The 13,199-nt window shown below is 35.4% G+C and overlaps 4 non-coding genes across 4 annotated transcripts; 3 read left to right on the plus strand and 1 right to left on the minus strand.

Moving 5' to 3' along the window:
• Nucleotides 1-228: 228 nt before the first annotated feature.
• Trnaf-gaa lies at nucleotides 229-301 on the minus strand. The gene has a single exon. It is a non-coding gene; the product is annotated as a tRNA-Phe (tRNA).
• A 783-nt stretch (nucleotides 302-1,084) lies between these two features.
• Trnaf-gaa lies at nucleotides 1,085-1,157 on the plus strand. The gene has a single exon. It is a non-coding gene; the product is annotated as a tRNA-Phe (tRNA).
• Nucleotides 1,158-5,504: 4,347 nt separating this feature from the next.
• Nucleotides 5,505-5,577, plus strand: Trnaf-gaa. Its single transcript has one exon. It is a non-coding gene; the product is annotated as a tRNA-Phe (tRNA).
• Nucleotides 5,578-7,418: 1,841 nt separating this feature from the next.
• Nucleotides 7,419-7,491, plus strand: Trnaf-gaa. The gene has a single exon. It is a non-coding gene; the product is annotated as a tRNA-Phe (tRNA).
• Nucleotides 7,492-13,199: the final 5,708 nt, after the last annotated feature.

The raw sequence follows: 13,199 nt of genomic DNA on the forward strand, positions 1-13,199 counted from the left end.
AGAGCTTGTACAGAAACCCTAAAAACACAAAACACGTAAACACATGCGTATTAAATGTAAAAAGAAAAGAAAAGAAAAAACAAAAATATCGGTGTGTTGGAGTTGTCCAGAGTCCGGCGGAAGTTGCGTCTTTTTTTTTTTTTTTTTTTTTTTTTTTTTTTTTTTTTGAAACTGTTGCACAGTTGTCCATCAGACAATGACATTTCCAGGTACCCGAGAGTTATCAAGTGCCCAGACCCGGGATCGAACCGGGGACCTTTAGATCTTCAGTCTAACGCTCTCCCAACTGAGCTATCTAGGCTTGTATCAATTACGAATTTGTTGTCCTCAACAGATCGAATGTTTTTCAATGGTGTCTATGAATTCGCTGATATTGGGAGGACAAGGAATCTATTTCCTTGGCAAATAGATTGCTTATGTGCCAATATTAACCCTCTTCTAATTTCTAACCTCCATTTTTATTTCTCTTCTAACTCTAAATAAAACGGTCATGTAACAGTATCAACTCCCCTGCAATTTCTAACAGCCCTTCTGTATTTTTCCTTCTAAATTATAACTAGAATGCTTCTAAGTAAAATGTAATCATCTCAGTGTTTAATATATTGTATTCAGTTTCTATCGGAACTTTAATACTTTTTTAATAATTGTTATTAAAATAATGCAGTTCCGATAGAAGCTGAATACAATATATTAAACACTGAGATGATTACATTTTACTTAGAAGTTAGAAGGGACTCTAACAGGAGGTTGATAATCTATTTAGAAGTTAAAAGGAAAATTAGAAGTTTTAAAATCGGAAAGGAGTTCATATTGCTACATAGAGATTCTATTTAAAAGTTAGAAGGAAAATTAGAAGGGGTGTTAGAAACTGCAGGGGTGTTAATATTGTTACATAACCATTTTATTTAGAAGTTGGAAGAGAAATAAGACTGAAGGATAGAAATCAGAAGGGGGCTACTGCACATAAGCAATCTATTTGTTATTGTTACTAAGCATGTTTCGTCCCTAGCAATATCAGCGAATTCATAGACAGAAATGACAAATATTCGATATGTTCAATAGAATGGATTTGCATATGAAATAGGCCTAGATAGCTCAGTTGGGAGAGCGTTAGACTGAAGATCTAAAGGTCCCCGGTTCGATCCCGGGTCTGGGCACTTTTGACAACTCGTGACTACTTGAACATGACGCCGTCAGATGGAATCTTCATGAAACGTGTGGTGAACATTTCGTCTCAGGAAAGGCCAAATTGGCAACTCTGAACAAGTGGACAACTCCGATTCGCTGTATTTTTGCTATTCTAATTAGCTGACACTTAATCTTTAAATAGTTACATGTGCTTGTTTTAAAATTTCGTTACAATACTCTTTTAATTTTATCTTGTATGTTTATTCCTATTATATATGTTTATTATCTTGCTTCATTATTTCATGTATTTCTTTATTTATATTAGACCCTTTACACCCGGAGCGAATCGGAGACCGCCAGGGTCCAGGATGAGTTGCCAGTTATTTTCTTTCCAGAGTTTGGTATAGAAAGATATGTACAGCGATGTAACTTTTGGGGATTAGGGAGCAGTTCACCTACGGAGAGGGAGGGAGGGATCTCACACTATGTTACAGCTCAATCAGAGGAGATAGAGGAAATTAGTTCTATTTCACAACCATTCATAATTTTCAGAACAAAATCGCCTAGTTTCAAATGTCATCTTACTGCGAATTACTTCCAGTCAATATTCCTTAAATAATAATTACTTTATAGGCACATGAAATTCATTAAATATATAATTGGTATTAATTTCTGTGATCAACTTAAATACAGTATATTAACCACTGAGATAATTATATTTTACTCGGAGCGAATCGGAGTCCCCCAGAGTCCAAGGAGAGCAGCTATTTTTTTTTCTTTCCTGAGATTGGACTAAGTATAGGAAAGTGTACACAGCTATGTAACTTTTGGGGGATTAGGGAGTAGTTCACAAAGAGAGAGAGAGAGAAAAAAAAAAAAATCTTGCACTATGCTACAGCTCAATCAGAGGAGAAGGAAAGAGAGAGAGCCTAAGATCTCGCTATATGCTACAGCTCAATCAAAGAAGGGAGAGATCTCTCGCACTGTGCTACAGCTTAAAGGAGATAGAGAAAAAAATATTTCTATTTCATAACCGCTCGCTATTTCCAGCATAATATGCTACAGCTCAATTAGAGGAGAAACAGATAGAGAGAAAATTACCTCTCTTTCACAATCAATCGCTATTTTCAGCACAAAATCGCCTACTTTCAAATTTCATCCGACTGCGAATTTCACAAAACCAATCGTATTTCCATAATAGTTGTTTAACAGGAACAAGAAATGCATTAAATATAATATCTTATATTTGGCACTAAACCCAGGTCGTTTGTCGTCCGACGTCTTTCCTGATAATGTAAAGGTGATTCTTAATAGAAACAAAGACGTTGCAAATCCAGCGGTCAAACCATTAAACACTATCAGGATAGGGCACCTCATTGTCAACGGTAACTTTGAAGAAATTGAATTGATAATTAAGGAGAGAGATATTGATATTTTATGTATTAGTAAAACGTGGTTTTACAAAAAATATATAGCAATTTCCAAACTTTCATGTTTATAGATATGATGCAGGTCGTGGAGATGGAGTCTGCAAGTAAGAAATATCCTTAAATCAAATAAGATCTCTACAACTGCAAACAATACAGCAATTGAGGACATTTGGGTAACCGTAACCAACACTAAAACTTGCAACTTAACGCATTACGATCCTCAGTTACTCAGACAATTTGTAGAGCCAACGTCACTGTCAGAGACCTTAACAACAGATGACGTTGACAGACAAGTTGTTATTCTAACAGTTGTGATAAAGAACGGCATCTATGCCTAAGCTCCTTTTTAAACAAAAACAGACGTCCTCCCACCCCTTGGATATTAAGAGAGCCATAATTGATAGAAATAATATTCACTGAGTTCTTAGGTTAAACAGATCTGACCCTCAGACTGAATATAAACACTAAGAGAGAAATCTGAAAATACTCGTCCATTGTGCGAAATTATTTTTCAAGTAAGTTCAGTGAAAGGATTCTGCCGAAATATTAGTCACATTAATGCCTAATAACACAGATATTTCCCTAAATTCCATAAATAACATAGGATAATTTAATAACTTCTTTGCAGACATCGGTATAACAGGCAACCGCCTTCACATATTAACACAACATCAATGAAACAAGGCCTATAACAAACATTTTCAGTCCGCAACCAGTTGGTGCAGAAACAATTATCCTAACAATAAAACACTTAAGAAAGACGAATTTCATAGGAGCGGATGGTATTGCACATCGTTTCAGAAACAATAGTCTACCAGCAACTGCATACTATCTGACAGTCATTATTAATGCATCTATAGTCACCAGTGCTTATCCCTCACTTTGGAAACATGGTATCATAACATGGTATCATATTTTCAAATCCAGTGAAAGAGACGAAATTGATCATTACTGATCATCACTATACTCCCAGCAATATTTAAAGTTTTCGATAAAATAAGAGTAAATTATCAACCGAAACAGCGTTTTTAAAGGTTTGCAAATGAAATTTATAATAATAAAGACCAGATAAATTTGATTTACCGAAGGCCTTTGGCAATGTCAGCCATGAAATACTCAGCAAACTAACAAATCACGAAATTGATAACTTTTTACGTGTCCTAGAGAAGTCAATCAGTCAAAATCCATGAAAAAGTATCATCAAAGCAACCAGTTTCGTTCGGTGTCCCACAAGGCTCCATCCTAGGGCCCAATCTTATTCATTATATTCATTAATGAGTCTTCTTTTTCAGTAAGCCAATGACTCTCAAATTCTTCTGACAGATCATGACAGAAGCAATGAATGACACACTGATAAAAAAGTGTGTGTGTGTGTATGTATGTATATATATATATATATATATATATATATATATATATATATATATAATATATCATATATATATATAATATATATATATATATATATATATATATCATATATATAATATATATATATATATATATTATATATAATATATAATATATATAATATATATATAATATATTAATATATATATATAAATATCATATATATATATATTTAATATATATATATATTTATCATAATATATATATATATAATTATATATATATATACTATATATATATATCTATATATATATATATATTATATAATATATATATATATATATATATATATATATATATATATATTATATATATATATATATATATATAATATATATATATATATATATATATATATAATATATTATATAATATATATATATATATATATATATATATTATTTTATATATCTATCATATATATATATATATATATATAATATATATATCTATATATATATATTCATATATATATCATATATATATATATATATATATATATATATTCTATATATATATATTCATATATATCATATATCTATATATATATATATATATATATATATATATAAGCAGCATTAAAAAAAAAATAAAAAAATAAAATGCCCACAGAAACAAGAACTGTTATACAAACGCTAGTACTTAGTATCATTAATTACTGTCTGGATACCCGGGGCTCCACAAACAAAATACAAAGGACACAAAAACTAAAGAACTTCGCGGCAAGAGTAGTAATGGGAAGTGTAAATAAATATGACCACATCACACCACATATAAACAAACTAAAATGGCTAAAAGTACAACAGAAATACAAGAAGGCAAAATAACTTAATATATCAAAAGATCGAAAACAAACCGGGGCAAGATATATGCAAATCCGAGGAATGGTAATCTGGAACCAGCTACCAGAAAATATTAGAAATATCTCCAATCAAAAGACATTTAAAACAAAGGTGACAGAACATATGCTAAAATATTGATAGTATCAGGCGCCTAAACACCAAACCAAGCACGCTAGTTCAGCCACTTATGATATTATTGTTGTCTAATTTTTATATAATATCTAGGTTTATAACATCTTATTGCATAATGTAAACACTATATATGTAAATACAATACCCATTTTAATGAATGATATAAAGTGTTTTGAATTTGAACTTGAATCCTGTGATCAAAATAATGCAGGTTCTAACTGAAATTTAAATACACTATTTTAACCACTGAGATCATTACAAGTTAAAAGGGACATTGGAATGAGAATTAGGAAGATGACGGGAAGTTAATAATTTAGAAGTCAGAAGGAAAATTAGAAGAGATTTTCGAAATAGCTGGGGAGTTAATGTTGTTACATAGCCATTTTATTTAGAAGTTAGAAGATAAATATAATTGGAAGTTAGAAAACAGAAGGGGTTAGTACTGCCACATAAGCAATCTACTTGCTATTGCTACTAAGTATTCTTTGTCCTAGCAATATCACTAAATTCATAGACACTAATGAAAATTAATCAATATCTTCAATACAAAAACATTATGTAGGCCTAGATAGCTCAGTTGGGAGAGCGTTAGACTGAAGATCTAAAGGTCCCCGGTTCGATCCCGGGTCTGGGCAATTTTGACAACTCAAGGCTAAGAAAAATGTCGTTGTCAGATGGACTTCCGTACTGACCGGTGGGATCTTCCTGTAATGTGTGGTGCCTTGTCTATGAGGATTTCCGTGTCCATATTGTGTCTAGTCTCAGGAAAGGAAAAAGTTGGCATCTCTGGACAACTCCGATTAGCTGTCTTTTTTTTTCTTCTTCTTCTTCTTCTTCTTTCTTGTTCTAATTAACTGACATTAATACTAATAATTTTACTTATGTTTTGTTTATAAAATGTATATACAATATTTTTTCCACCTTTTTTAATTGGTATTTGCTACCTTTAGCGCTCTGCCTCTTTTCAAAACAGACTTTGGAATAGGAGTACTCCAGAGTCTACAGTGAGTTGCCAGTTATTTGCTTTCCTGACTAAGCATAGGAAGGTGTGCACATCCAAGGGAGTTAGGGAGAGGGAGAGAGAAAAAAAGTGAGTGAGTGAGAGACAGACTGCCAAACAATGAGACAGACTGACAGACAACGATAAAAAGCTATTTTCATAAAAATAATGACGTTTCAAATTTTATTCTCCGGCGAATTTCACCGAATTAAGCTTCTCTCTATGATAATTGTTTCGTCTGAACACGAAATGCACTAAATATGGTATTTTACACTTGATGCTTATTCCAGTAATCAAAATAACGAACCACTGAAATAAAGATATTTTACTTCGAAGGGACAGGGATTTAATCATCTATTTAGAAGTTAGAAGGAAAATTAGAAGGGGTGCTAGAAATTGAAGGGAAGTTAGTATTATTACATAACCATTTTGTTTAGAAAGAAGAGAAATAAGAATGGAGGTTAAGAATTAAAAGGTTAGTACTGTCGCAATCTATTCGCTATTGTTACCTAACATTCCTTGTCCTAACAATATCAACGAATTTATAAACAAAATTAAAAAATAGTCGATATTTTAAACACATTTTAACCACAAAATGTGAGTATGCCTAGATAGCTCAGTTGGGAGAGCGTTAGACTGAAGATCTAAAGGTCCCTGGATCGATCCCGGGTCTGGGCAATTTTTACAACTCGCAGGTAATTGTCGGGGTCTGAGGCTTTCCATGTCCATAATGTATCCAGTCTCAGGAATGGAAAAAAATGGCAACTAACACTGGAATCTGGACAACGAGTCACTTTTTGTTTAGGAGGTAAATCTAGAATAAGGTCAATCAAGACAGACCTTGAGTGGGAAAAAAGTCTTGAGGGGGCAACTTCCCCCCCAGCCCCCCAATACTAATGGATTTACATGTTTTGTGTTTTAAATTTTCTTTACAATATTCTTTTAATTTTATCTTTATGTATTTTTATTCATATTTCATATATAAATATATTATCTTGTTTACTTATTTAATATATTTAGTTTTGGGGGTTACAGAGCACTATGTTACGCCTCAATCAGAGGATTAAGAGAGAGAGAGATCTGTTACAAACAGCTAAGATAATTAAATCTTATTTAGAAGTTAGAAGGGAAACTGGAATAAGGGTTAGAAGATGACGGAGGTTAATAATCTATTTAGAATTTAGAAGGAAAATTAGAGGTGGTTTTAGGAATTGGAGGAGTTAAAAATATTGTTACACAAGCATTCTATTTAGAAGTTAGAAAGAAAAATTAGAAGGGTTGTTATAAATTACAGGAGAGTTAATATTATTACATAACCATTCTATTTAGAAATAAAAATGAAGGTTAGAAATTAGAAGGGGGTTAACACTGGCACATAAGCAGCCTACTTGCCATTGTTTATGCCATGCCCTTAGCGAATTCATAGACACTATTGAAAAATATTCGATATTCAGTACAATCTAATTTAATAAATATGCCTAGATAGCTCAGTTGGGAGAGCGTTAGACTGAAGATCTAAAGGTCCCCGGTTCGATCCCGGGTCTGGGCACTTTTGACAATTCATAGGCACCTGAAAATGTCGCTGTCAGATGCAATGGCCGGAAAATCTTCGTGAGATGTGTGGTGCCCGTGATATCTATGAGGTTGTCCGTGTCTCAGGAGAAGACAAATCTGGTAACTCGCCAGGCTCTGGACAACTCCGTTTCACTTTTTTTCTAATACACTTAATACTACTGTATCTGCATGTTATTGTTTTTATTACATAATGTAAACACCATATATGAAAATAGAATACTTACTATAATTATTGGAATAAAGTGTTTTGAAAAATAATGCAGATTCCTACTGAAATTTTATATAGAAGTTAGAAGGGAAACTGGAATGAGAATTAGGAAGATGACGGGAGGTTAATAATCTTTTAAGATTTTTAAAAGAAAATTAGGAGGGGTTTTAGAAATTGGCAGAGCATTAAAAATATTGTTACAAAAGCATTCTATTTAAAAGTTAGAAGGAAAATTGGAGGGGTTTTAGAGATTGCAGGGGAGTTAATATTGTTACATATTATTTAGAAGTTGGAAGAAAAATAATAGAGGTTTGAAATTATCAGTGGGTTAATATTGGCACACAAATAATCTATTTGCTATTGCTACTAAGCATTCCTTGTCCTACCTACATCAGCGAATTAGATAATATTCGATATATTCAATACAATGAAATTACAATTTTAAATGCGCCTAGATAGCTCAGTTGGGAGAGCGTTAAACGTCCGTAGATCGATTCCAGGTCTCGGCATTTTTGACAACTCACGGGTAAATATCATTGTCTGACGGGCTATTGTAATGGCTGGGGGGTCTTCATGAAATATGTGGTTGCTTTGATATCTATGAGGTTTTCTGTGTCAATACTGTGCCCAGTCTCAGGAAAGGACAAATTGACAACTCACACCGGACTCTGGATAACTCAGATTCTCCATTTTTTTTTTAATTCTAATCAGCTGACACTTAATACTAAAGTACTTACGTATTTTGTGCTCGCAGCCCGTCTCACCACCCGTGCAAAATTTCAGCGTGCTCTGATGGCTGGTTTGCATGTAACTGCAACCTCAGTTTTTGCACTCTAGAAACATGTGAAAGTTTACTGAGTTACTGTAACCATATAGTATGATATATGAAGGATATTATTGTCTAATACTGTAATATATACTACATTTTAGGTGTGTAATGTCAGTAGTTTGTCTTGGTGAGAGAACGGAAAAGCAGTGGTAAATCGATTTTTTCTTCTTTTCAAAATCTAAAACAAAGACATTCCAAGCACCACACCTGTGCCTTCAGGCGTGCCTTAAGACGGGAAGCAGGGTGTAGGGTGTGGGGATGTGCCGCAGCAACTGCACATCACCCTGGTCTCCTTCCTGCGCCGGTAGTTCCTCCAGCAGAGCGAAACATCGCCGTCACCTACATCGAAAGTGTGTAACAGATGTGCGTTGCTGGAACCTCTCCACTGGGGTGGAAATGTGAGGGATTCTACGGAAGAGCCATGACAACAAGCACATTTGTAAAACGCGTATTCAAAAGGACAGTAATTCAAATCACAATTTACAACGTGAATACAAGAACAAAGGTTCTGCTGTACTTGCTGCAGCAATATCTCTAGTTAGTTTGCCGCCGATGGCCCGGTGGACAGCCAACGCGTTGACGGTTGTCATATCCAGCAAATAAAAAAAGATTTTCTTGTACCATTTGATGGTCTTCCGGGGTTGCCGGATATGACTGTGCAGTTGATCGAGAGACGACGCGCATGCCGTTGGTAGAGACAACGACTTCTGCAATCTACATCACATCCCTTGGCGGTTGGGAGGCAGGGTGACGACCTTACTGGTGTAGGCGGTAGAAAGCATGGTGACGGGACGCTTATCCACCCCACCCCCCTGTTGGTATACAGTAGAATACGCCTGATCTGCCCCTGCGAATTTGGGGTCGCCAGATACCCTCCTCTGGGACCGTCACACGACATGGCTTGGACCTTAGCTTCTCTAAGCCCTCTTACTCAGGTTGTATTGTAGGGCGTGATGTCTGCCCTTGAAGGCCCAGAAGCTCTCGTCGACGGTAACGTTTTTATTCGGGACGAAAACGGACCGGAATGTCGATTCCAGGACGCCTAACACAGGGCGCAGCTTCCACAACATATCCTCCGCATCATGCTCTCCTTCGTTGTCGGTGAAGTGGAGAGCGAAGGTAAGGGCGTCGAAGCGGTCTCTGGTCACAGTCCTGGTGAACACCGATGAGGACATCAACAGGTTCGTCGACCAAAAGTCCCTCTGACACCTCCTCCCATGAAGTCCCATAAGGAACCTTAGGCCAACATATGAGTGGATCTCCTGCACCGTGTCCACCCACCCCTTCATATGGGATGAAGGGGGTTGTGGGTTCTGTCGAACATACCGGAAGTTGGAAGAAAAAGACATTGTAAAATAGGTGTTTCAAAAAAGGACAAGTGGGAAGAAAATTCCGTTTTCAAATCAGAATACAAACAAGAGGTCAGTTGCTTACCGATTCGTCTCGTCCACGATTGACTGAAACAGCTCCTCTGGGAAGAAACTGGTAAAAATGTCCAGTGGGCTCGACGATCCATCAAGGGGTGCGTGCACACCCGGTGTCCTCTCGAAGCAGTGACGCTTGACAAGTTCTCCCTCTTCGACCAAACGAAGGAGAGAGCTCCAGGAGCACTGCGTTCCCAATGTTGCCTGACGTACTCTGTGAGGGGCTCATCGGAGTCCATGGACGTAGCTACCAGCGGAACGTAGTCATAATCTACATCCGAGTTGTCCTCTATGTCCGATTCTTCGGTATTGGACTCGTATCCCTCCCAATCCGAGTCGTCACCATTGAACCGGCCGGAGATTTCAACTTTTGTAAAAAAAAAAATAATAATAATAAATTTAAAAAAAACAAAAAAAAAAACAAAAAAAAAACAAGGAAAACATGAGTTCTCTGTGATGCTATTCAGAAACAAAGTAATATGTCCAAAGAACCAGGTGTTTTTACAAGTCAAAGAATGGATAGAAAGCTTACCAGAGATATCACTCATCCTGGAGAGTTTCTGAGGAGGTGTAAGGTCTTGATCTGACTTTCCTCGTCGGGGGACTATAGTTACGGTTCTGGGGCATTGCGTAAGCGAGGAAATCCCCTGGAAGTGGATGGGTTGGGGGTCATCCACAAACTCTTTGTCGTATGACAAGTCTCGTACTGCAGGAAAGTTCCTTGGCTTGTGAGAGAGTTGGCGAGACATGTTTTCAAACAGTATCTTGCTTTCGAGTGATTACCTTGCCATCTGCATGACATTTGAAAGTTAGAAGGAAAAAATAGAAGGGTTGCAGGGAAATAAAGATGAAGGTTAGAAATTAGAAGGAAGTTAATACTGTTACTAAACATATCTTGTCCTATCAGTGTCAGCAAATTTATAAACACCATTAAAAATATTCGATATGTTCAATATAATGGATTATCATATAATATTTGCCTAGATAGTTCAGTTGGGAGAGCATTACATTGAAGATCTATAGGTCCCCGTTTCGACCCCGGGTCTGGGCACAATTTGACAACTCATGGCTACCTGAAAATGTTGTTGTCTGGCCATGAAACGTGTGGCGGTTATATCTATGAAATTTTCTGTGTCCATAATGTGTTAGTCTCAAGAAAAGGAAAAAAGCTGGCAACTCACGCCAGGCTCCGGACAACAATTTACCGTCTTTTTTTTGTTTATTTTTTTTAATCACTTCACTTAATACTAATGTATTTACTTGTATTTTGTGTGTTTTTTTAATGTCTATACCATAGTCTTTCCATCTTTTTTAATTGGAATTTGCTACCTTCAGCACTCTCTTGTTTCTTCTCAAAACAGGACTGTGGAATCGGAGTGCTCCAGAGTCCAGGGTGAGTTGCCAGTTTTTTTTCTTTCTGAAATTGGACTAAATATAGGAAGGTGAACACAGCGATGTAGCTTTTGGGGAGTTAGGGAGTAGTTCACCGAGGAAGGAAGGGAGAAGGAGAGAGAAAGAGAGAGTGACAGAGTGACAAAGCATGATAAAAAGATAAAAGAGAATAAGAGATGATAGAGAAATTAGCGCCGATTTCTCAGTCGCTCTTTATCTTCAGCACAAATTAAAGTTTCAAATTTCATTCTCCCGTGAATTTCACCTAAATAAGCTTTCTTCCATGCACTAGATTTAATGTTTTACAGTTGATGCTCATTTCTGCGATCAAAAGAATGCAGATTCCAGCAAAAACTAAATACAGTATATGAACCCCAGAGATAATTACATTTTACTTAGGCGTTAGAAGGGACTCTGGAAGGACGATTAAAAAGCGGACAGGTTAACAATGTAGTTAGAAGTTAGAAGGAATATTAGAAGGGGTGATAGAAAGTGAAGAGTTAGTATTATTACATAAATATCTTGTTTAGAAATTAGAAGGGAAATAAGGAGGCTAAAAATTAGGAAGTAAATGTTGTTACATAAGCAATCTATTCGTTATTGTTACTCAACATTCCTTGTCCTAGCAATACCAGTAAATTTATAAACAATTAAAGAATATTCGATATGTTAATGCATTTTAATCACAATGTCTAATATGCCTCGATAGCTCAGTTGGGAGAGCGTGAGACTGAAGATCTAAAGGTCCCCGGTTCGATCCCGGGTCTGGGCACTTTTGACTACTCATGAGTGCCTGAAAATGTCGCTGTCAGATGTTCTACTGTTATGAAACGCGTGGCAGCCATGAGGTTTGCCGTGTTCATAGTGTTTCCAGTCTCAAGAATAGAAAATTTAGCGACTCACGTCGGACTGTGGACAATTCAGATTCTCCGTATTTTTCAATTCTAATCAGTTGATACCTAATACGAAGTATTTATATATGTCGTGTGTAAACAATATAAATATATAATAAGTAAGTAAATAAATAAATAAATAAATAATAAAATTTATTTTGTATTTTTATTCCTATTATATTATAAATATTTTACCTTGTTTACTTTTTTATTTATTTACTTTTTGGAGGTTTCGGAGCACTATACTACAGCTCCATTAAAGGACGAGAGAGACAGACAGACAGTCTAAGATCTCGGACTACGCTACAGGTCAGTCAGAGGAGAAGGAGAGAAAGATAGAAAGAAAATTAACTTCACAACCGTTCGTAATATTCAGCACAAGTTTCAAATTTCACCTTTACTTCGAATTTCACCGAATTAATCTTCCATAATAATCATTTCATAGGAATAAGAAGTGCACTAAATATAATATCTTATATTTGGCACTAATTCCTGTGATCAAAAGCATGCTGATTCCAACACTAACTTAAATGCAGCATAATAACCACCGAGATAATTACAATTTGCTTAGAAGTTAGAAGAGACACTAGAAAGAGGATTAGGAAGATGACGAGAGGTTAATAATCTATTTAGAAGTTAGATGGAAAATTAGAAGCGGTTTTAGAAATTGGGGAAGTGAAAACTATTCTTAATAATCTGTTTAGAAATTGGAAGGAAAAAATAGCAGGGTTGTTAGAAATTGGAGGAGAGTTAATATTGTTACATAACCATTTTATTTAGAAGTTAGAAGAAAAATAAAAATGCAGGTTAGGAATTAGACGGGGTTAATATTAGCACATATGTAATTTATTTGCTTTTGTTACTGAGTATTCCTTGCCCTACCAATATCAGCGAATTTATAGACATAAAAGATATTCGGTATTTTTAATACAATAA

The sequence above is a fragment of the Penaeus monodon genome, chromosome 35, assembly GCF_015228065.2.
Source record: "Penaeus monodon isolate SGIC_2016 chromosome 35, NSTDA_Pmon_1, whole genome shotgun sequence".
Classification (NCBI taxonomy): Eukaryota; Metazoa; Arthropoda; class Malacostraca; order Decapoda; family Penaeidae; genus Penaeus; species Penaeus monodon.